General features: G+C 44.6%; 1 protein-coding gene across 4 annotated transcripts in view; it reads left to right on the top strand.

Annotated features, from left to right (window-relative positions):
• The first annotated feature begins 3018 nt into the window (after positions 1–3018).
• Positions 3019–24933, top strand: part of PACSIN1 (protein kinase C and casein kinase substrate in neurons 1) — a 56502-nt gene continuing 34587 nt past the window's right edge. Inside the window, exon 1 of one of the 4 annotated variants that reach the window (XM_082226870.1) lies at positions 3019–3480. The gene's annotated coding sequence lies outside the window, so the exon portion shown is untranslated. The remainder of the gene's footprint in view (positions 3481–24933) is intronic. The other 3 variants (XM_082226869.1, XM_082226868.1, XM_082226871.1) reach the window with 3 other exon arrangements.

The raw sequence follows: 24933 nt of genomic DNA on the forward strand, positions 1-24933 counted from the left end.
AGAGACTTCAAAGAAGTGTGACTGGCCCAAAGTCACCCAGCAGCTGCATGTGGAGGAGCGGAGACGCGAACCCGGTTTCCCAGATTACGAGTCCATTGCTCTTAACCACTATACCACACTGGCTCTTTATTGTGGCTCACCACTAACTTCTAGCCTAAGACACATTGTGGAGATTTTTCAAATAAGCAATGCCCATACATCTGGAGCATTCACAAGACTGAACACCATGTCCAACATTCAAGCTGTGACCTACATGTTAAAAAGGTTGTGTGAACTAGCCCTTGTGGCTTCTCTCTGTCCTAGTGGCACATTTTGGAAACTGGGCCAATACAACTTTCTTATCTTACATAATGTTGCAAAGAGATGCTGAGCTTTGTGGAAAGTTATGCACTGCATGCAGATTCCCTCCCCACTTTCCTTAAATAATTCCTGTTTGCTGCACTGGGCCTTTTATGGGAGGGGATAAATTTTCTGTAGTGGAGAAGGCTTGGTTGTGGGAAAGCCAGGTATAGATATTCACTTGGCTATGATGCTGATTCGGTGGACTTTGGCAAGACACTTGAAAGAAAGCAGTGAGAACAAGGAACAAGGACAGGAGGGGGGGGGGATACAGTAGGCAGAAACAGCTAAGTACAAAATAAGACAAAAACATTGCAGATTTCCAGAGAAACGTTTCATCCAAGTTCAGCATAGGCCTTTGATTTTTTGGTACAATAGCTTGGGTTCCACTGTGGAGTGGGGAGCATAATCCACTTGTCACTGAACAGATTTTAACAAGTACAGGCATTCCCCGCATAGACAGCAAGTCACATTTTAGCTTTAGTACAAGTCGCACAAGTTCTCTAGCATTTTATCCCATCTACATATAATGGAAGCTTATGGGGAGAGAGTGGGGAGAGACAGACAATCCAGGGGAGAATACATTCAGAGGATAGCTGTACTGCTCTTTGCCTCTATTTTTTAAAATAAAAACCCAAACCACTTTCTCTTCACCTAGACATGGAAATTAAAATTGACTAGTCCCCCTGCTATATTATGAAGTGCCTAGTGCCTACTAAATCAGGTAGGCACTTCATAACATTGGCTATATGCAGGAAGAAGAATGCCTTTGCTCACTTGTTACAAAGCAGTAACTCAAGTACCAACAGTTGACAAAATTGCAGGGCACCACTGAGAGGGCTGGATAGATGGCTTTACTCGAGCTTGTTGCTTTTTTAAATGACTGGATTGAGCACTCATGCACATGATTTGTACAGCTGAGCGGCACACAGCCTCTAATGCTTCTTTTTAAAAAGACCCAAAAATTTGGGGCAGAGGAGTTGTATCACACACTAGTGATGGCACAAGCACCATTCAGGTAGGGGCATGTGGTGCTCACCTAGCCATATTCCACAAAGTACCCATAACAGCAACGGATGGCATACTGGCTAGAGGAAGAAACATACTTTTTTAAAGGAGCAAAATACTGCAAATCACTAAAAATTGGGTATTTAGGGGCCATCTGGTTACCAGCTACCAGAACTTGCAATACAGAGCTGAAATTTTCTTCAGCCTATTACCGTACCACTTTAAAATCACTCTAGTCCTCCAGGGACAGCAGTTACTGTCACATCTTCTCACACATGCAAAAAACTTCCCTCCCTCTAGGAGTTGTTGTTTGTTTAATTGGTTAGCATAGACGAATGTCAATGAACTGACATTGCTGCTGTCATGAGGCTGCAGTAGGTGCACCTGGTAGATTGCTTCATCTTTGTCTTGCTCAGGGGAGCACTTTTTAAGAGGCACTTTACCTAGGGCAGGTAGGGGGATCCAACTGTGGCCCTACCTGCAAGTCAGTCCTCCAGTCCCAGTGTCAAGCACACATCCCACTTGAGCCTGGATTCCTACAGGAAAATCTTATAAGAGCTGCTGATACTCTTAAAGCAGGAAAAGAAACGTAGAAAACATCCCAGAAATAGGCTCCGTAAGTATATGCTGCTTCTGCAGTGGTCTACAAGAATGGTATACTGTATCTTGTAAAGTTACCTAATTGCACAAGCAAACCCAAAGACTTTGCTAGGCTTGGGAGACCATGTTGTTAGGGTAGTCCATGAAAATGCATGGGAGGTCATCTCTCCAATGTTAGGGTTCCTCTTTAGATAACTTCATCTATCATCCTTTTTGGCATTACCAAGGAGTCTGTGATGCATTAGTTCAGTTAGGTAATTTTAGCTTGGCCTTCATTCTCTTATGGGGGAAGGGTGTTCTTTCAATGGTCATTTGTATTACTTCACTTCAGAAGTGAAGTTAAACTATGCAACTCGCTCCTCCCACAAGGTGCAGCAATGACCACCGATTGGGATGGCTCTGAGGGGCTTTGAGAGCGAGAAACACCAGTTCCCAGGATCCTTAGGTATACTTGGCCATAATGCCTATGCCTTCAGGCAGTATTGCCTCTTGATATCATTTGCTGGGAACCCCAAGGGGGGAGAATGCTGTTGAGGAGCGGACAGGTCACCGGAAGACATGGGCCTTTGGCTGGATCCAGCAGGGCTTTTTTTACATTTTTCTGAAGGTGAGGCAGCCCTGTGGCACCTGAGGGCCCTCTGTTCATCCTGCTGCGTGGTGGGACAGACTCCCTAAGTAGGCCTTCCATCCCAAAGTCCTGCCCTGAGGGACAGCAGAATGGCTGGAGCATGCACAGACCTCAGCTTGTCTAGGAGACGTCTCCTCGGGAAGGCCTCGATATTTACCGTCTTCCGGCCTGCTGCGCACAGATAGTCCCTGGCGAGCAAGCTCGTGTGCCCTTACATGTATCACTTGAGGGAGCACCACACGTGTCGCACGCTTGCCTGTAGTCACGCGCGCTTGCGTGTGTCAGCAGAACCCGGCGTTGCGCGCGCGGGGAGCAGAGGGGGGGGCGGTGAGAAGAAGCAGGTGCGGGAGGCGGGTTTAAGGCGTTCTACTGCCACCTGCGCGCGGGAGGAACATTCCGCCGAGGCGAGAGCCCGCGCGCAGTGCGCCTGGACATATATGTGTGTATGTGTGTGCGTGCGTGCAGTTTTGTCTGCGCGCGCGCAACCCGGGTGGTGGGAGGGAGAGCGGCTGGACAGAGTGTGTGTTGGTGGGGAAGAGTCGGCGCTGGCAGGCAGGATGCGCTGAGCATTACCCAGTTGCCATAGAAACCAGCAGAAGGAGGTGGGCGGCCGGTCGAGGAGGGGGAGCGATTTGCCCGCAGTCGTCGCGAAGCTGCTGCTGGAGTCGGAGCTTCGCCAGAGGAAGCAAACCTCGCGCGCTCGCCGCGGTTCAGGTGGGAGAGGAATCGGAACTCCCTTTCCTCCCCCGCCCTCCTGCACGCGCGCGCGCGCGCGCGCACACACACACACAGCAACACACAGACACCGCTGTGGCTCCTCAGTCTTTCTCGAGGGGTCTTGCAAGGGAGCCTTCCCGGGCAGTCTGCTAAGCCTCCCGCGCTAAGCAGCGGCCGGAACTGCACAGGTAAGCCCTCGTCTCTTATGTCGGGGTGTGTGTTCGTGTGTGGGGGGGAAATAATTATCGGGGTTCATATTTTGCACCCCCCATTTCTTTTCCTCCTCCGCCTCCCACCCGCCAGCCCTGCAGCATCGAAGCGGGGACGGTGGGATTTGAAGCGAAGGTCCATCAGTTTCTGAGTGCAGCTGCAAAAGAGGCATGGGGTGGGCACACAGCCCCACCGAAGAACCTTTCCGGAGGGGCAGGGGGATGGAAGGGGCAGTCCCTGGGCTTCATCTGTTTAGTTGCGCTTCGGTAGAAGCTTGTCCCGTGCATCTCTGGATCTCTCCTCTACTTCCCTTTTTTCTGGGGGGGGGGTTTTCTATTGGGGTTGCACCTGACAAGATGTGGGTTGCACTACATGCAGTGGGAAGGAGAAGTGCGCTACTGTGACAAAAGCCTGCGTTGGGGCTGAATTGTGGGGCAAAGGAGCTGGCGGTTCCGCAAGCACCTGGTGGGCGGGTGGCTGGAAATGATACCAGGATGAGCAAAGGACTCTTAGCTGAACTGACATGTGGCTGGGTCCCCACCTTGGTTGATGTCCCTTGCTGCAGGGCAGTCTGCCTCGGGACACAGGGGTGAACTAGATGATCCCACTGGGTACTTTCCAGCCATGGCGATGATGAGCACATTCTGCAGTTGTACTGACCTTTCAGACTTAGACTGTCTGCACCATTTTCATTTAAGGAAGAATTGCACTGCTCCTTGAACGACAACAACAATTCTATGTGATGCAGCAGCAAAAAAAGCTAATGTTATTCTAGGCTGCATCAACTGAAGTATAATATCCAGGTCAAGGGAAATAATAGTCCCACACTATTCTGCCTTGGTCAGACCACATCTGGAGTACTGGGTCCATTTCTGGGTGCCACAGTTTAAGAAGGATGTTGACAAGCTAGAACGTGTGCACAGGAGGGCGACCAAGATGATCAGGGGTCTGGGAACCAAGGCTTATGGGAAATGGTTGAGGGTGTTGGGTATGTTTAGCCTGGGATATATCTATATATTATATCAGTCTTGGATGCTTTAGCTGAGATTCCTGCATTGCAGGGGGTTGAACTAGATGACCCTCAGGAACCCATCCAAGACTGTGATTCTGTGATTATTATTAATATTATGGGATTGTAAGAGAGGTTCATTTGCCTCCTCCTCCAGGGGTGCCAAAGGTTCTCAAAGAGGGGGAGGGTATTTCTTGGCCTCTTCAAGGAAGGAATGCTGGAAACATTTTGGGCAAAGGGAAGGATCATGATCCCTAACTTCATCTGGAATGCCTTCAGATCTCTAATCAAATATAGCCAATATATTTTTTGAATTTGTCATCTCCAGGCCAAGCTAATGGGCAATGGCAGCAGGGTAGGCCAAGGTTTCCATCTTTTAGGGTCCATTACATTATTCTTTCCATTTCCAATACCGCAAGGGCATTCCTCATTATTCCAGGAAGAGAGAAGCTAGATCTGGAAAAAAGAACCAATGTGATGCACAAATGCCTACAATCTGCTTTATGCTAAATTATTTCTTTTAGCTATCTTCATCCTGCTCAATTTAAGCCATGCACCATCACCCCCTCCTCATAGCAGAACGAATTGATCTTGATAGGGGGCAGGGAGGAAGACTAGTTGTTGTAAACAGATGAGCTATGCCTCATTCCTGTAGGTGTGCTGTGGGAACTCTCTTCTGTAACTGAGGAGAAACCAGGTCTAAGGTGTGGGGCTTATAGTCCTAAATATGTAACCTGAGAGCAAAGATATCCTGTCTATCCTTATGTCTTCTTGCTGGGCAGAGTAACTCAGCCATCAGATGCAGTGGTTTCTAGAAATGACTTAAAATCATTGTGGTTATGGTCTGTCTGCCAGTCTAATAACACGTAAGATCAGAGGTTTTTTATTGCATGCAGGCATGTTAAGAGTGAGAGCCTGTACTTTGTGGGATTGGTGCATGACTTGCTCACCATGGACAGGGAGTCAATATGGCAGCATAATCCCATTGCCATCATTTGCCCAAATGGTCATGTGAATTGGCCCTTGGATGGTTTGTAGCATTCTCCTAGATTTGGTTACCTGTAGTCACTCACTGCAATCACAGAAGCCTGCCACACAATTTCCTCCTTTACAAAAACTTGCATCAATTTCCTGAAGCCATGATTGAAGCCAAGTACTTCACTATCCTTAATACATCCCACACACCCAGTTTTCAGCATAATACCATCTGATTTTGCCTCTAGCTTTGCTTGCATTCTACAGAGTATCCGGTTCCTCTGTGACTCTCTTCTGCATCAAATCCAAATTATATGCTCCTTCATACTCTATCAAGCAAACCCCTTTTATATTACCAATGTATTTTCTCAACAACCTATTGTGGCAAACTGCTATCCCATTTTGATCCAGTCTGTAAGACTTTATAAAACAGACAAGACTAGAAGTGGCATAGGTGCAAATTGGAACTGAAGCCAATAGGATTTTGGTGGCACAAGTGGCAGCCTCAGGATTTCTTTACAACACAAAGCCTATAAATTCATTCTTCTCTAAGTCCCATATTTGAATAAAGTTGACAGTCTCAGTGCTCTGTCTAATAATTTGTCATGTCACTGTCTCCTTTCATTTGCTGAGAGATACCTAAATATCTCCATTGCCTTGTTTCTGGAGTAACTGTAAGCTCCTCTAGGCAAGGACCTGATATATCATCTGGTTTATTCTGTAGAGGATCATGTACATTTGGAGACTAGGACAGAAAACAGAGGCTGCGAAAATATGAAGATGATTCTTGATTGCTGGTTCTTAGATAATATTCTTCCCATCACCAAAGGAGAGAGAGAAATTTCAACCATGGAGGCAACCATTATCATGAGGCATGTGCAAAGCTGCTTCCTGGCATTGGCATGCTTCCAAGTGCTGCAGCAAGTATAATATGCAAGTACAGATTCCAGCAAGATCACAGTGCATCCTTGGCATTCTGATTTTAAAGGATGCTTGACAATAAGTTAAAGGCTGAAGTGTTTTTAGAGCAAGCTTCAGCCTGAGGTTTTGTATGCACTAAACAAGACCTGCCATCACGGAAGCAGTCACCTGGAACACGGATGCAATGACTACACTTGCTTGTGAAGCCCTCATAGTCCCTGCCCGAGTGCCATGGTTCACTAGCTGCTGTGAGGGCCTGGATGGCACTTGTTTAGACAGCAAAACTAGCTTCCCTTAACTGTTAGGTAGATGTATTTTGTTAAATAAGAAAGCAGCATAAAAAGGAATCAAATTCTGTATTCAGAAGAAGTCTGCAAAACACAACTGTTTGCATAAGGCTTTTTGAGCATTTCAGCAGAATTTGATTCTCCATTCCCTACCCTAGAAGGAAGGAGAAACGTAGTGGGGGGGGGGGGAGAGAGAGTTTTAATGGAAGACAGAAGGTGTTGCACCATGCTTCCATTCAATCCACTCATATCAGATGCTAAGAATCAAAGGATCCCTTTTTAAAAGGCAAATCATCATTTTCTTTCAAAATTGTAAGGCTGTTGGGTGTGGGTCGTTGATTATCCTCTTCCCATTTTGAAATTTTTGATGTTTTCTCTCCTACTAACATCTACCACTGCCTAGCACCAAAAGGAAAACACAAAATTATGATAGCTGGACACCTTCCCATTGTTGGCTGATGGCATCCAAGGGCATTGTTTTCTAGATGTCAGATTTGCAAGAAAGTATAACACATCTCTATATACTCTTTTTAATCTGAAGACTGCCATATCCTTGCTCTGGATTGACTTTCTTAATAAGGGTGTTCTAATGTATTAGGTCCTTATTTGATGAGAAAGATGATAAAATTTAATATTCCAAGAGTTCAGAGTGCTTCAAAATCTAGCTGTAATCCTTACAACAAGCCTGTAAAATAAGTCACTATTATTACCTCCAGTATTGTAGAGAGAGAGAGAGATTGGCTGGCCTAAGGCAACCTAGTGAGTTCACAGCAGAGGTGAACTGAAAACTGGCAACTTGCTGCTAAAATAGTTCATAACGATAATAAGGAAAAGGGGAAAAGGAAAACCATGTACATATAACAAGAGCTGTGAAAACTCTGCAATTCTATGCAAGTGTAGAATTCAACATCCTGTTACTAATATGAAACAAAAATCTGGAAAGGTTGTGAGCAATGCCTGATGACATCCCAAGAGACTGAAGAGGCTTAGTAGCCATTTTCAGCCACAGGCAGACCTGACTTCAGTGCCCTGCATAGCATTTTGTCCTTCCTCATGACCTGCTGAAGCTGATTGACTTCTGCAAAGCAAGCATGCATACTGTATGCAAATATGGTTGGCAGGCATTACTGTTTGAGATTGCAGAATATGGCTTTTCTTGGCATAGGGCTTGAGCTACCTTGGTGCAGGAGTTTTATTTTATATATAAATATAATTTGGAAGTATAAAGAAGGTCCACCCCTGCTTGTTTTATAGCTTTGCATAGCATAGCAATTCTAATGGTGTTTAAAAACAAACTAACAGGTCACAATCAGTTATATTAATCTTTAGCAGACGACAAGGTATTTCCTTTCCATTGCATAATGTTTTAAACAAGACTTGAGGAACAAAGCTATGCACTGACTTCAGTGAGACTTACTCCCAGGTATTGTTACATCCCACCCCTATCTCAAAGTGGTGTGAGACTCCAGGGGTTCCAGCTGCTTACCCAGGGTTTGTGTTTCCATTGGAAATTAGGCACAGCAGAGACTGCAGTGTCTTTATGAAATATGGTTTATTTACACATGATTACAACCTGTGTCTAGATGGAGAGAGTTCCCAGGATTCACATCACAAGACAGTCCTTTGTTGCTTTTCTACGAGCAGCAAACACGGATCTGCAAAGAGAGGAAACCATGCTACCTGTGCCTCTGCATTATGACTTCTTCTCTTTAGCCCCATATGACTTTCTGTCCACTTCCTCCTCCTCCTTCCCAGAACCACTTGCAGAAACAACAACTCCCACTTCTGCATAGAGCAACACCCACTGTAAGCCTGGCAGCCTCCCCCTCCATGCTGGGCAAAGAATCTTATAGTTTGCAGCTGGCTAACGTTTATCAAACAGATGAAACCATTATCAGTCTTTTGGGTCTTCAGTGACCCACCCCCAGTAAACCATCACAAGGCTGGCCTCATGAGGAAGCTAGCTGGTGTTATTTCCAGCGTTTGCGAAATTCATGAATTTGTGAGTTTGCTCAAATTCTAAACCTTTACTGAATCTAGAGGTTTGGTGGGGCCTTGCCCCTCCCCAATTTAAAACATATGTTGAGTTGCAGCCTTAAGCTGCAACCATTTTTTCCCCTTTTAAAGATGGTTGTAAAAAACGGGACTACTTTGGTATGGCAGCAGGTTTGGAATGACACAAGTGTGGTGTCAAAGATAGAGGCTTGAACCAGGAAGAGCAAGGTTCAGATCCCTGTTCAGACAAGATGCCAACCTGGTTGATCTTGGGCCAGTTGCAATCTCTCAGCCTAAGCTACATTTTAGGATTGTGGTGAGGACGAAAGAATAGGAACACAATGCATAGCATCCTGAGCTCCTTGGAGTGTTAGTGGGATAAAAAAATGTCATAATAAATAAACATGTAGGAAGGATCCTGAAGCCAGCTCCATATTTAAAACACATTTTTAATGGGAACCAGGCAGAGGGCCTACTCAGTAGTGGTGCCCGCCCTGTGGAACGCCCTCCCATCAGATGTCAAAGAAATAAACAACTATCCAACTTTTAGAAGAAATCTGAAGGCAGCCCTGTTTAGGGAAGTTTTTAATTTTTGAAGTTTTATTCTGTTTTCAATGTTCTGTTGAAAGCCGCCCAGAGTGGCTGGGGAAACCCAGCCAGATGGGCGGGGTAGAAATAAATAAAGAAATTATTATTATTATTATTTTATTTTGAGGGTTCTCCAGGTGGTAGCAAACCACAGCCTGTTCCTCTCTTCTAGGTAGAAACTGGGGCAAACCACACTTTATTTTAATCCCACTTCTCTTTCTTTCCTTTTTTTAAAGGTGTGCTTAATCATGCCACTTTTAATTTGAAGAAAAAGCAGTTTCTTTTTTCTGCTGATGACCCCCTACTATTTGCTGCACTTAGAGTACATAAGACCGATTGTGGTGGTGATTTGGGGCAGAGAACTAGCGCATGTCCTGATTCCAGATCAGGAGTGCAATGCTAGACCAGGGCCATACATGGTTGCTTTTGCTTGAAAATAAAAGTGGCAATGTTAGGCATTGGGGTTGGGGGATTGGTTTGGATTATATTGTTGGGTCCCAACCAAGTGTGTGATTTTGCATCTGTAAGATGTGGGTGTGTAGTAGAAGAGATTGCTGAACTTACTAAACCAGCCTCTTTGTTAAGGCAATGGGCCTGTTCAAGTCTGTTAGGCATCCATTCTGAAGAGTTGATCAAGTGCAGATATGAAGCCATTTCAGGAGGGGATACGTCCCTCCCCCCACATCAAATTGTAGATAGGAAAACAGTAGCCCATGGGCTAGTCTTCATTTAGTCTTGTCTGAAAGACACAAGAGGCTGAATTTGCTCTGTGCTGAATCCAAGGCTTTGGGAACGCCCCCCTAGAAAGCAAGTGAGGGAGCAATGTCTGTTGATGCTATGAACCATTCCATCCCATGCTCAGGTTGTATATATGGGTAAATTTGTGGAAGTAATTTAGGACTGATGGTCTGAGGAAGGGGGTGTCAGACCTCCTTAGTTCCCCAGGTAGACAGAACTGCAAGGCAAGCAGAAGTCAGACCTTGGAGGGAGATCAAGGTATGAGTGCCAGCACTCACCATGAAGTTGTTATAGTAAGTGCCACACTTTTAACTAGTGCTTTTCTTCTAGGAAAAAAAGGTGCTGGTACTGTGTACCCTTGAGTACCCCCAGAAAAAAGGACTGCGAGGAAGTATTGTTGCATGCCACTCCAAACTCCTAGTGGTGCAAGATTCCAGGGTTTCAAGGCACTTCGTCAAGGTTCACACTTCCTTTTGGAAATGAGGCACAGCGGACACAGTGGTGTCTTTATGATATATGGTTTATTTACACATATATACAACCTGAGCCTACGATGGAGAGGTTCACAGCATTAACACCACAAAGGGGTCTTGTTTCTTCCGTAGCCACAGCCTTGGATTCAAACAGAAATCAAACACTGCTCTCAAACTTTGCTCTGACTCTCCAGCTTGCTGCTTTACCTCTTCATAACACCACTCCCACTTTCAGCCCTCAACTCAGGCTTTCTCCCTATCTCTGAGTTAGTTTGCCATCTCACACAGAGCCCCCTTTCTCTTAATGGCCCATCACCCAGGCAATCACCTCAGCATAGGAAGCTAGCCTGGGTTATTTTTTTAACACTTGCTGGATCCAGGAGTAAAAGGATATTGCATGTAATCTAATTCCTCCCCACAAACTCATAACAGTATAAATCCTCTATAGAGTCTTGAATTGTTCTTCATTAAATTGTAGAAGTATAGTGGTTTATAGGATCATTTTTCTATATTATACTATATTTTTTCTAAGGCTATTTGGTTGGGAAAAACAGACTTCTGTTAAAATCAGTCAGGAATTAATAATCTTTTTTGCAATTAAAAGTTAACAAGAGAGAGAGAGAACAAAGGAGCTTATCCACCTTATCTGAACATTGCCTCTGTGATAGTTTTTTTTCTACAAATCATCTAGATGTCCCTAGCAATTAGAGAAACAGTATTCCCAAAAGCCCCCATCACCAACTGTAACTGCTTCAACACTACTTATGAGAGACAAACTGATACAAAATAGGAACAAGATGACAGTTTGTAATCTGTAGAAATTCTGTAGAAATCCGTATGTTTAGCAGTAGTTTAAGAAGAAACGAAAGTAATATTGCACCCTCCAAACAGAAGGTTTCAATCGGAATAGCTTTTAATTTCTGTGTTTACTAGAGAGAAAACAATATGGGTTTGTTGGGGTGTATACTCTGTGTGTATGTGCTGAAAGCTAATCTTTCTTTGGAAAGCAGCTTTTTTGTAATAAATATACCTGTGGATTTCTGACAGGCTGTCTTTAAACAGGTTGAAATTCATGTTTAGAGACATAAAAGGTTATCTTTTAAGTGTAAGAAGCTGTGTTTCACAAGGAAGAAACAAACAAACAAACAAAAAACCCTAGCAGCATTCTAAAAGCATTTGGCTGCTTGAAATATTATTGTGTTTTAGCCTGAGCAGTTAACAAAATACAGCTAATCAACAAGAGTTATTTGTGTCAAAATGAGCCCCTAGAGGTCCTGGTGTGCCATACAATATTCATGTTACTAATAAGAATCTGTCTTAAAGTGCTTCCAATCAAGACAGTCAGGGAAGAAAAATACCCTAATTTTATAGAGAATTAAAATAGAGATTGAAGGCTGGGTGCGCTAAGAGTCAGTATAAAAAAATGTAGGCCATCATTTATTCTTCAGCCTCATATCATTTGCCCAGTACCAGTGATAACTCTTGCACCATCTCCAGGATAAGAACCTGACTACACAATTTCTAGCAGGCCTAAAGTGAAATCCCATCTCTGTGTTGGATTTACTTCATTGGGTTTAATTCATTGGCATGTGATCTTAGGAGCTGCGTTCTCAGGCCCAGTTTTGACAATTGTTTTTTTACCAGGGCCTGAAGAAATAAAAAAAAGACTGCTTGGCAATTGTTGTTGCTGCAGGATAGCAACAACATGCTAGATGCTACCCTGCTGTTGGGGTGGGACATAACCTGTCCAAGACACCCAAGTTGTATGGAGCACATATGCACAATAGTAACTTAGCGCTAAGGATTGTGCTTAATTTTCTATGGCAAGGTTGAGGAACCTGTGGACCTCCAGATGTTGGCCTACAAACCCCATCATTCCTGGCCCAGAGTTGGAGTCCAACAAAATCTGGAGAGTCACTCATCCATCTTTGATTATACTACCAACATTTCTATTTAATGCAGCTAGTGTACTTCAGTGGGTTCAAGACCAGAAATCTTGGGCAAGGTCTCTCAGCATCATTTTCTACATAAAATGGAAATCATTTCAAAGGATTGTTGGGATGTGGAAATATTTGATCATTTTTATTTTATTTTTGCAGCTGAAATTCAGGACAAATCAGTAGGGGCCTCTTCACATATCCATGGGAGGCAAACTAGTTAATTTACATTGCTGCTTTATTTTTTAATGGCAAATATTTAGAGAGCCACCAATATTTGCTTGTTCCTGTGAATAACTTGGGGATTTTTGTGTGTGTGCTTTCTGTTACATAATCTTGCTTCTTCAACAACACACTGGAAATGTTCACATGTATATTTACCCTGCCAGAATCCTCCCCTCCTGCCATGGAGCCAGTCATCTGCAGATTTCCTATAACACACCGATCAGTACTTTGCTACTTAGAGGTGTGATATTGGTAAGCCTGTTACAGAAAGTGACAAGAAATGGTAGGCTTCCTCCCACATATGCCTATATGCATAGTGATAGGAATCACACATATATAAAGCTGTGGATTTTAGATTATGTGTGAACACTGACCTTATGCAGGTATTCTAAATCCCTCACCCAATAAGGGGGAGCAGGGACCAGTTTTGCCTCCCACTCTGTTGCCAACTCCATTGGAGAGATAACTTCTAAACCGGGGAGCCTGCTCTGCTCATATAGGCTCGCCACAAGATTTAGAACCCTGGAAGAACAGAGCTCTAAATTGTTCAGGGAGCCTACAGAAGCAGAAAAGGCTGCCTGCAGCAGAAGTTATCCCTCCAGCTCATCCTCACTGCTTGAGGGATTTAGAATCTCTGAGCAGGGCTCTCCTCTCCCATCAATCTAATTTTCTTAGGTGGAAGATGGACCTAGCTATTTCTGCTTTTAGTATTCTGACCAAATATCTAATCACTTAAATCAAGGGGATATACTTTCTGATGAAGTAATCAAGGTGATTTACCTTTCAAAATAATGCCTAACAATCTAAAAGGAGAGAGAAGAGGGAAAATAAGCAAATGTATAATAACAGAACCAGAGATAAGACAACAGAGATAAGTCATTCTCAGAGGTCATTAGAAATTTCCAAAAAGTTTAAAGCAGAGAGTAAATGAAAATCCATGCAATGATTGGCCATAGGAGATAGCACAGAGGCAATTAATTCATCAGCACACAAGGCATATCTTGCTATGCTAATGAGAATTTAGCAGTAGGAAGCAGCATTAAGATTTAGGGCTGCAATCCCATGCCCACTAAGCGCCCACCGAATTCAGTGGGACATATTTCTGGGTAAAACGTAGAATTGTGCTGGAAAAGTTTAATGTGAAGGAATTATGTTATAGTCTAGTTTTCTGTAACCTGTTTTGCAACTGCCATGCCCACCTACCCCCACACATTTAACCATTCTCAAGACATATATTTGCTTTAGCTTCTTTCAAATTGGTATTTAATTACTACATATCTGTTGAACATGAGTGGTCTCATTCCCTTTAGGATGGAATTGGACCTGTGTTTCTCTTCTGCTACTAATGCAGGAGCTAGGAGCATGCTCACAGGGGAATAAGTGCCTTCCTTAGAATAGGTACCTTCCCTCTAGCCAGCCATGTGGATCCAGACTGTTCCTTTTGCTGTTCTTGCTGTGCCCCTTAAATCGAGGAGCTCCAGTCCCTTGACTTCCTTCTGCTACTTCTTTAGCACAACCTGCCCTTTGCCCTTAGTAAAGCCCCAAGACTGCTAAAAGGTTAATGGTAGCTGTTGAGTCCCACTGATTTCAGAGAACAGACCTCTCAGCTGAATTCAGTAGCTGTTTCTGTAGCTGTCACAGGATGCTGCAGTCATATCACTTACCAGGCACTAGAAACTGAAATAAGACACCAGTGACATGAGGCTATTCCAATTCCACACTGTGACCACAGACAAAACATATCTGAAAGAATTCTATGGGATCTCACAGGTTACTTCTACATCTGACAACGTATGTTTTATGTTTCGTGGTGGAGGGGGGGCATAAAACCTGAGACTCAGCTGTGAAATACAGTTTGACTTTCAGGCATATTAAATCTTTGTTATTTGGTGGCCTTTGCTATTGATGACAATAAACTTGGGGCAGACCAAACCTTTTCCTCCAAGAGGGGAAGGATAGACCCATTGACCAACCTTAGTCATATTCATTAATTTCAGCGGGTCTACTTGGAATAATACCTCCCTTAGTCTCTCATCAAAACATGGAAAGCAACTCAGTGGCTATTCTTATTTTTCTTGTTCAGTGCCATGATCCATTCAAGGAGCACGAGTTTGCTTGCAGAGAGGAAGTTTCCCTGCCATACTCTATCTACTCAATTGACTTTTGGTCCCAGCCATGCATATATTCCACCCCTCTCGAAAGAGTAAGTGAAACTGAGTGCTGGACCAGACTATCTTAATGGAATAGAAATAGGCCAATTTGCAGCTAGGAATTGATCATCAGATATCTAGTCTATGCCAGTTTCACATGTGCTCATTCATAACTCCATTCTATCCTGTCTCCACATTATACTGCACATTTTCTTAACGTCTACATGAAAATCCATTTTTACATAGATATTTTTGCTCAAGGTACAGTATGTATTTCTAGATGCAGTTTATCCTACATCTGGAGAAATGCAAAATCCAAAGAGTAACTATGTTCCAAGGCAATGGCAACATAGTAAATGAGTGAAGCCAGGCATATACACTCCTCTTTACCCAGGCCTTTGCTGATTAAACAATCTACAGACTTTTAAATGTGCCTGGGGGATATGTTTTATTTTGTTTGTTAATTTGTTTGTTATGTTACATATTTTGTGTTTTTAGACTGTAAACCACCCTATGATCTTTGGATGAAGGATGGTATATAAATTTAATAATTAAATAATAATAAATAATCCCAATCTGCGCATCAGTCTGGGGGTATAGATCAGGTCTGTTTGTATTGGAATTTGTGGGGGGGGGGATCCTTAAGAATCCCTATTGCAACTGCACCACAAAGCACATAATCTTGTTTTGTGGCACAGAGTGCTGAGAATCTCAAATTGCATTTTTATAAAATGCATGGCTCTCATCTATGAAGAGAAAATGCCAATTTTCATAATCTAAAAAGTATATGGGTGCTTTATATCCCCGAATATTGTAGCATTTCCATGCAAAAAGGCCCAAAGTAGCTAACAAGTGAGATTCCAATATGAAAAAATGAAAAAAAAATCCTATTAAATGAAAAATACAATATAAAACAAGCCAAGTAGGTGTCTTTTATAGTTAGGAGCATGTGTGCTGCAGTGGTGAGAGATGATTCACCTGCCAAAATTCTGCCCTACATAACTATTAAAATTACAGAACATGGTAATGTGGTCCCATAAGTGTGGACCTGCTCACATCCTTGCTGTAACCAGGTCCGAATTCCTCAGAAACTGGTGCAGCTGATACACTAGCCTAAGCTGGGCAAAGGTACTCCTCACCACTGCTGCGACCTGGTCATCTAGTAAGGCTGGTAAGGCTGAAACTATGGACCTGACTTTTCAAAGCAAGTACAAACCCATCCCAAACATGTTGAATCCCCATTCCAGAATATGTCTCTGAGCTTATCTGTCTTCTCTTGATTGAGCCTCAGTTTGTTTGCCCTCATCTAGCCCATTACCATTTAACCCAGAGGTGGTGAACCTGGAGGCCTCAGCCCCGGTCAGCATGGCTAGTGGCCAGGGGATGACAGAGTTATAGTCCAACAACCTCTGGAGGTTCCCCACCCTTTACTTTAGTCATACAACAACATACATATCCTTTTCCTGGGAATATATACTTGCCTTCCAGACAGCCAAGTGGGTTCAGACTGTTCATTTTCTTGCTATGGCTGCGCTCACTTAAACCAATCAAGAAGCGAGTCCCTTAGCACTTTTTAAAGCTCTGCCTTCACGTAACAACCTCCACTTTGCCCTTAGCAAAGCCCTAGGTCTGCTAGAAGGTTAACAGCAGTTGAATTCTGCTGATTTGAGAGCCTTGGTGAGCAAAGACAATGTCACATTATGCCAGAAAGGACATCTCCCACTGAACCCTTTGGGATTTGGCTTTAGGGATCTTGAGCAGGGATCTGATATGACTTAAGTGCCAGAGATCGCCCCCCCCCCTTTCTTCCCTCTTGCAGAGCACCTTTCCTATGCATCTCTCGCAGACTCTGACACCCCTGGAATGGGTGAGTCACAGTATGTGCAGCATAGACAACACAAAGGTTCTCCAGTCAGAACATATTTCGGGGGGGGGGGGCATTATATGAGGCATAGCCGTACCTATTGGCAGGAAGGTAATACTGGCTTGATTTAAAATGATCAGAACTAAAGGAGAAGCAGCAGTGGAGCAGGCACTTTCCCCCTCAGTTCTAAGAATCCCCACCCCCACCCCACATAAATTTACTCTCCTCTAAAAGGCACTTTGAGGCCCTCCTACGCAGTATGTTAACTAGACTCCTCTAAATTGTGCCTTCTCTTAGGTACATGTGCAAGCTCCTCGCATAGCCTGCAGTGCCTTTGTGACTCAGGGATGCCAAACCTGGCAAAGTAGATGCATTCTAAAGACAGCCGCATGTATTAGGAAGCTGCCTGTCAAAGACTATTTAACCCAGTGTTATCTGCCCAGGATGACAGTGGCTGTCCAGGGTCTTTCACATCACTTGCTCTCGGGTTCCTTTTTATCTGAAGGTGTCTGGGACTGAACCTGGGACCTGCATTCAAGGTGTGCGCTGTATAATTAGCTGTGGTTCCTCCCCATCACATCTACTTACACCTGTGTGTGCCCCATTCAATTATAAAAGCAAGGTGCCCCCCGCCTCATTCCACAAAGAAAATGTAGACCCTTACTGTCACTTACCTCTCTGTTGCTTCAAACACTGTTCCCCCCAGCTTGGCTCACCTCCTGGGTGATAGGCGGATAATCATTTCCCCACCAGTTCTTGCTAGTTACCTGCATATTATTTGAGGGGTGTTGATGCCTTAGGGCAAGTCATTCTGATTTCAAGGATTAGAAGTATTTCTCCAGAGCTTCCCAATCCATATGATCACATGCAAGAGCAGGAGCTTCACTCTGTGCTGGTCTGTGCCCACTGGGGAAGGGTGGTGGTGGGGATGCGGTCCATCCTGGGTGTCATCCCTGGGGTGGGGGTGACATCGTCGTGGTGCCCCCCTAGGATGCTTGCCACGGCGCTTCCGTGGGATGCTCAATGTGGGCAGCGGTGCCCCTATGTTCGCTGCCCCACCCCCGTGGGATGCTCACCCCGCCCCCTTGGGGCGCTTGACCCACCCCCGCATGCACAGCATGTGCGCCGCTCCGGGTGCCGGAGCAGCTAGCTCCACCTCTTTCTGTGCCTCACCTCAAGTAACAGGGGCAAGACTAGTATGAGCTGTGCAGTTCACAAGGCTCACTTTCTGTGGTATGTGTGAAGGTGTCCCAGAAGTAAAAGCATCTGAATTCCCACACTCAGTTGCATAGAAAATGGATATTTCATAGGGGCTTGGGAGGTCATCAAACCCCTTACCCAGTGTAGGATTTATCATGCAGGATGCACAGCTTACCTGACAGATGACCACCCAGCTTCTGCTTAAATGTCTCCATTGAAGGAGAGCTCACCTCATCCTGAGGTTGCTTGTTCTGCAGGTTTTACCAAAAGGACGTTTCTCTGCTTCCACCCAAGCCCTGCCCTCTGAAGCAATGGAGAACAAGTCCAGTCCATGCGTGACAGTCCTTCTGATATTTGAAGACAGCTATCAGGTCTCTTGAGCGGGTGGCGCTGTGGGTTAAACCACAGAGCCTAGGCCTTGCCAATCAGAAGGTTGGCGGTTTGAATCCCCGCGATGGGGTGAGCTCCCGTTGCTCGGTCCCTGCTCCTGCCAACCTAGCAGTTCGAAAGCATGTCAAAGTGCAAGTAGATAAATAGGTACCGCTCCGGCAGGAAGGTAAACTGCGTTTCCGTGTGCTGTTCTGGTTCGCCAGAAATGTCTTAGTAATGCTGGCCACGTGACCCGGAAGCTGTACGCCGGCTCCCTCGGCCAATAAAGCGAGATGAGCGCCGCAATCCCAGAGTTGGCCACGACTGGACCTAATGGTCAGGGGTCCCTTTACCTTTACCTATCAGGTCTCTCTTTAATTTTCTGTTCTCCAGCTTGAGTGAGACAATTTCAGATTTCCTAGTACAGTTAAGCAGCACTGGAACGTTCCCCTAACAGTACATCTAAGCTACATATGTACATGTTCTCGTACCAGTTTAACTGTCACAGCTTCCCATTAAAGAAATAAAAATAAAATTTTGGGAACTGTAATTTGGTGAGGATACCAAGTAACAGAGGACTCTAAGCACAGATCTCTAAGCTCCCGATTCATAGAGTACAATTCCTATGATTACCAAGCAAGAAGAGCATTACTGATTACTGCAAGAAGAGCATCTGCTGCATGGGAATTGGCATAACAAAAGAGGATAAAACTCTGCCGTCTTTGCATAAATGCAGCTCCTCGCAAGAGGACAGACTTGGGTAGACAGACTTGTATACATATGATGGAGATGCTCTTTCTGCTACTGGCCAAATCCTTTTTGTATCTCAGTGGGGAAACCCTCTGCCTTTAGGGCAGCTCAGCATCCTAGCCCATCACCTCTGATTTCATCAACCCTCTCAGATTCTGTGAGGGGCAGGGATCCTATCCTATATTTGACAGGAGCCCCAGGGGTCGTTTCCTTAATGGCAGATGGGATTTGTGCTTGATTAAATGCTTCAGATCTATAATGGGTGAGAGGGCGGGTGGGGAGGTGCAAGGAAGAAGACCGCATCACTCCAATATGCAGCTGCATTGTTGTCCCTCCCTCTAGTGCTGGTTACTGAAGAAGGAATCAATCAAGAGAGAGAATGGGGGTTTGTGGCTCCCATGTGGGCTTCCTTCAAGCAGACACTGGTCTCCATAAGAGGGAGAAACGCAGGAGGAGCTGATCTGGCATCATCATACATGTGCCCTATTCTAGAATATCTGGTGACAGGAAAGATCAGAATAAGGTTGTGTATGGTGGATCTAACAGTTGCTGTTTCCAGTGCATGACTAGCTAAAGAAACTCTTCCCATTCTATCGCATGTACATGTATGCATACAGTATATGCATATTTGTTTTCTCTTAAACATGGAAGGGAGAATCCTTCATATTATGGCACTGGAGCAACCACAATTGGCACAGAATCCGTATACCAGTGCCTCAAATAAATGAGACAGATGGGGGTATATTTAGGCATTGCAAATACAAATATATTTGCCCCAGTATCACCCCCTTGCTGTGTGATAGTGGGTGCATCGTTGAGAGCTTGAAAGGCATATTCTCTCTTGTGTTTATATAAAAAAACACAGTGCTGTGTTGGCAAAGGCGGTCTGCTCAGCAAAGGCATTTCTTCATCTCCCATCTACCCCACGCCCCACTGATCTATTCATATAAATAAGGGAGCATTCATAATAGCTTTGGGATATATCAAAGGAATAATTGATGCAGTTTTCTCCACATCTGACATAGACGTTTACTCTTTAGTGACCTCAGCTTTTGTTGCAGGAAAGTGTGCCCCACTGAAGAGGACGTCCTTCCCCTGCCATGTTTTGTGTAATGTCTAAGTAGATACCATGTGGAACAACGCTGGTTCCCCTTAGGAATAGACTCAATATCTGGGAAGAGCATAAGAATCCTCCTGGAAGGTTGCATCAACGGTAGCCACAGACACAGCTATCCTCCATGAATTTACCTGTTTCCCTCTTGAAACCTTTTAGCTAGTGGTCTTCATCATACTTTGCTAAAGTGAGTTTTATAAATTACGTATTGTGCGGAGGAGCTGCTGACTGCCACATCAAGAGGTAAATTTTGAAGCCCTGCCCTCCTCCTTACCAGAAAATCTTCTCATGAGTAAACAGATAGGGATTTCTATCATCTCTTAGGAAATGTGCAGAGGTTTTTGTTAGTTGGTTGGTTTAAAAGCCTTCATGAAAAATTGTCAGCATTTTAGTGTGCATTTCCCCCCAGTACATTCACCCATTTTTGTATGCATTTGACTAATATACACATATTTTGCAAGCAATTTCCCATGTGGAATGCACTTTTGGATGTTATTTTCACAAATACATGCATTTCTATAGACACACTTTCCTAATGAATGCATTTTTGTACGCACTGTTTGGCTGGAGGGCTGGATCACAAAATTCAGAGACGTGCAAATTTTAAAGTATAACTGTGTACGTTACTGTCAGGGGTTCAGGAGCAGAGGCGAGGGCAAGGGAGGAAACAGAGAGCGAGGGGGAGGAGGCAGAAGAAAAGATGAGTGATGACGACGACCCGAGATCTCCGAGTCTTTCCAGTGAATCAGAAGATTCACAGGAAGGAGCGCCAGTGGCCAGAGCAAGGGGGGAGCTTAGGGGGACACCCCAGGAAGAAGGGTCCAGAGGGGGCTCAGAGAGCAGCAGTTGGAAATCGGGGCCAGCATCACCAGCAGAACGCAGTGGGGAGGAAGGGCGCCAGGTACCGAGTTCTGGCAGCTCGCAGCAGGAGGGAGGACATGAGTCAGGAGTGGCCACACCTCCATCAGGGAGCGAGGAAACGGTCAGGCGGCAAGTGGAAGGTTGGGCGCGCGCACCAAGTTCAAATACACAGGAAGGTGGTGCAGTAAGCAGCCCGGAAAGGGAGCCAGGTCCTAAAGCCCGGCGCAAGGAGACAGAAGAGTCTGGGGGGTCAGCGTCAGAAGCGTCCCGAAAGGAAGAGACCACGGGGGGCAGAGGAACCCAGAGAAGAACGGTCAGGCGGAAAAGGTGGAGTAAGGCTAGGATATTAAGTTGGTGTACAGGGGGCGGGGACTCAGACGGAGCTTCGCCGGTCTAACCCTTAAGACGTAGAGCTGCACGCAGCCGCTTGAGAATGGAAACTGTAACTCAATAAAGACTTTTACAAAGTGACCGCTGGCTAGCGTGATCCTCTGTGAGCTAGGATCTGGAGCAGCTCTGACAGTTACCATTTCAAGAAGTGTGAATTAGGTAGTCCCTCATTAAAATGCCAAGAAAATTAAATTTCTCTCCATCCCAATGAGTAAACAACCTATTCTCCCACTGCACACAGCAGGTAATTCTGTCGCTGTGTTTTGATTGCATAAGCTTTGCACCTGCGAATAAGAATGCTGTAGGAGAAGGGACAAGAAGGAATAGCCTGCTTCTACTCCCAGCAAGGAATCCTATTGTGCAAACATGCCGTAAAGGGTCAGATGTATCCCTCCATGCTACCCATTGTACTAGGAGCTGTAGGAGGCAGCTCTGGGATGTGGGGGAGCATAATTTATTCTGTGCTTGCATGATTGTCTGAGATAGGGAGGAGGGGTGTATACCCCTTCAGACTACTTCAGGATGGTGATTGGCTGATACAGTTTTTACTGCATCACAAGGGCCTGTTGTGCTTTCAGTTTCTGCCTCCGCCTGCCAGAGTGTGTTCTATCAGTTTTATCTCCGATTAGAGCACTTCTGAAGCACTCAGTCAGCATTGGATTATTTTATCTGTGATTAATAACCTTTCCCTAGAGCAGTCTATTTTGATGGGCTTGATTATCTTGCCTGCTAGATTGTGCCCGGCAGGCTACAGGAGCAGCCAGGAGGCAGTGGAATCTAACCCACTTTGGAAAGAGATGAAAGAAGAGGCATGGAAGCATATATCTTTCAAGAGAGAACTAACCTCTTAACGTTAGTTCTCTGTAGGCTGGTGTTTCTCATTAGTACCACTATTTCCCATTTAGATGTTTGAGTTTCTTTGGAGCCTACTATCCCACCCAGAGAATTTCAATCCTAGTTTATCATCTCCAGATTGCAGCCTTCCAAATACAGTCTTAAAGAGGCAAGCATAAATGCTCATCTGAGAGCACCTGCATTTTCCTTCTTTAGAGGGAGACATGGGGTACTCTGGCCCTGTTCTATCACTAGATTGCAAGGCTTCAGACAGCCAGGTGAGGAAACTGGTGTATTTGTAAGCCCATTATTGACACATCCAATGGATTGCCTGGGCTGGAGCGGTTCTAAAATTTTGCTAGCTGGCTGAGGACTCTTCCAGGGAAAGTTAGGGATGATTCATACACGCCTGTACATGACTTGGTAATGTAAGAGCAATTGGGCATATTCCTCCTAAATAAATTAGTCCCAATTTAGCAGTAGCAGCTTGGTAATGGTACAAATGTAATGGGAGAGGAGGGAAATTGCAGTTATGTGCATGCATGTGGCAAGTTCCTATTCTAATTGCCCTAATTTTTGCTATGTAGGATACAAGTCAGTGGAGTGGTTAAATGATTGACTAGATCAGCTGGCAAAACAGTTTCTGGTATAGTCAGTGTAACTTCTAAAGGAAATTTTTAAGAGTAAGATGATGTTCTTAAATGAAGGAACATTACTAAAGAAGATGGAGCCTTGCATTGCTGCTGCTGCTTTTACAAAGGCTGTTTCTACGGATAGATGCTGATTCTGTCATATACATAATATTAATGATTGCAGGTTTTGGTGTCTTCGGGTGTCTTCCCGTGTAAGAGTCGGGGTGTCTGGGAAGACACCCGAAGACACCAAAACCTGCATTCCTGTACCCGTGAAAATCTACGAAACCAATATTAATGATTGTATCCACATAATATAAATAAAGTATATATAATGTATTTAAAGGTAAAGGGACCCCTGACCATTAGGTCCAGTCATGACCGACTCTGGGGTTGCGGTGCTCATCTTGCTTTACTGGCCGAGGGAGCCAGCGTACAACTTCTGGGTCATGTGGCCAGCATGACTAAGCCGCTTCTGGCGAACCAGAGCAGCGCACAGAAACGCCGTTTACCTTCCCGCCAGAGCAGTACCTATTTATCTACTTGCACTTTGACGTGCTTTCAAACTGCTAGGTTGGCAGGAGCAGGGACTGAGTAACAGGAGCTCACCCCATCGCAGGGATTCAAACCGCCGACCTGCTGATCGGCAAGTCCTAGGCTCTGTGATTTAACCCACAGTGCCACCCACGTCCCACTGGTAAAATAATTGCCCATGGACAGCTTGAAGTGCTACAGAAATATGCAAAATGAGTGGGTCCGGGAATGGCAATGTTTGTTTCTCATGAACGGCACCAACTCTACAACACTGCTTCTGATTCTTCAAAAAGCTATAATCTGTGCATAACCTTTCGCTTATTACCTGATGGCTCATCTGAACATGTGAAAACCCTCAAGTGAAAATTATTGTCCTTAAGGGGATCTCAATTAATATGAAAGATATTTCTGCTATTTTTGGTCTCATATTTTATCTATGGTGGCAGTTTTCAAACAAGCAAATCATACTCAGATGTTGTGCTTCACTAAGTGATGATCAAATGCCTGTGAACTCACCTTGGACAGTCAATAAAGTTAAAGAACCTGTGGTGCTGTGTGTTTGAAATTAAGAAATGAGCAAGTGTATCAATTCTCTCTGTGAAGATTATGTGCAAGAGCAAAGAAAGGTGCTAAAAATGTCATGTGGAAAACCAGTTGGTGTTATAGATAGAGCAGATGGCCACAGAGCTACACACCTGAGATAAGCTGGTTCTGTCCCAGCATTGCAGTAGAAGGAGCAGACCAAGATTTCCCTCTGGATTAGGTCAAGCTTGCACTTCTTTGTACAGCTTGCCACACTTACCCATTTGCACAGTTCAGATAATAACTCAGTAGAGCTTTTCTTATCCACACAAAGGTCATATCCGTACTTATTTTTCTTTAAAAATTATTTTATTGGTTTTCAATTTTTTATAACAATAACAACATGTTACCTGATTCCAAAGGGACAAGAGTGTAGGTTCTAGGGAGTAAAATCCAGTAGTGGAATGCCACCATACACCTAATTTCAGCAGCGGGGGTTACTTAGAGAAGTGCCTCACTACCGGTAATCATTCTAATGCAAGGACAATTTCATAAGGGCAGAGGCAGTACTTTAAATACCTTGGTTCTAAACCAGGTTAAACCAGCCCCTTGAATTATTGTGAGGAGCTGATTGGAAGTCAATGGGGCTTTTTCCAACACTGGAAAAATATGAACTATATAACCAATGGCAGACAAACAAATGAAATTTATTAAATAACTTCAGTACATTGCAGAAGTCAGTCCTGGATGTTAGTAGAACATGGAAAACTGTGGGAAGGCTGTCTCCGTCTGGAACGAGCCAGATTTGATGCATGAACCTCTGCTCCAGACAGGTGCTTTGTGCCGCTGGCGAAACCTGCACCTCTAACATAAGGACTGTATCTACGAACACCCAAAAATGATAAACGTGGCATTTGAGGGGGTATACAACATGCTTCAGAACAGAAAGAACCCCCCTTCCCAGGTCAGATGGACCACCCACTACGGAATCTCCATCTTGTCTGAACATAAGAAAATCGTGCTGGATCAGGCTAGTGGCCCACTTAATCCAGCATCCTGTCCT

The sequence above is a fragment of the Podarcis vaucheri genome (assembly GCF_965113315.1).
Source record: "Podarcis vaucheri genome assembly, chromosome: 6".
Taxonomy (NCBI): domain Eukaryota; kingdom Metazoa; phylum Chordata; class Lepidosauria; order Squamata; family Lacertidae; genus Podarcis; species Podarcis vaucheri.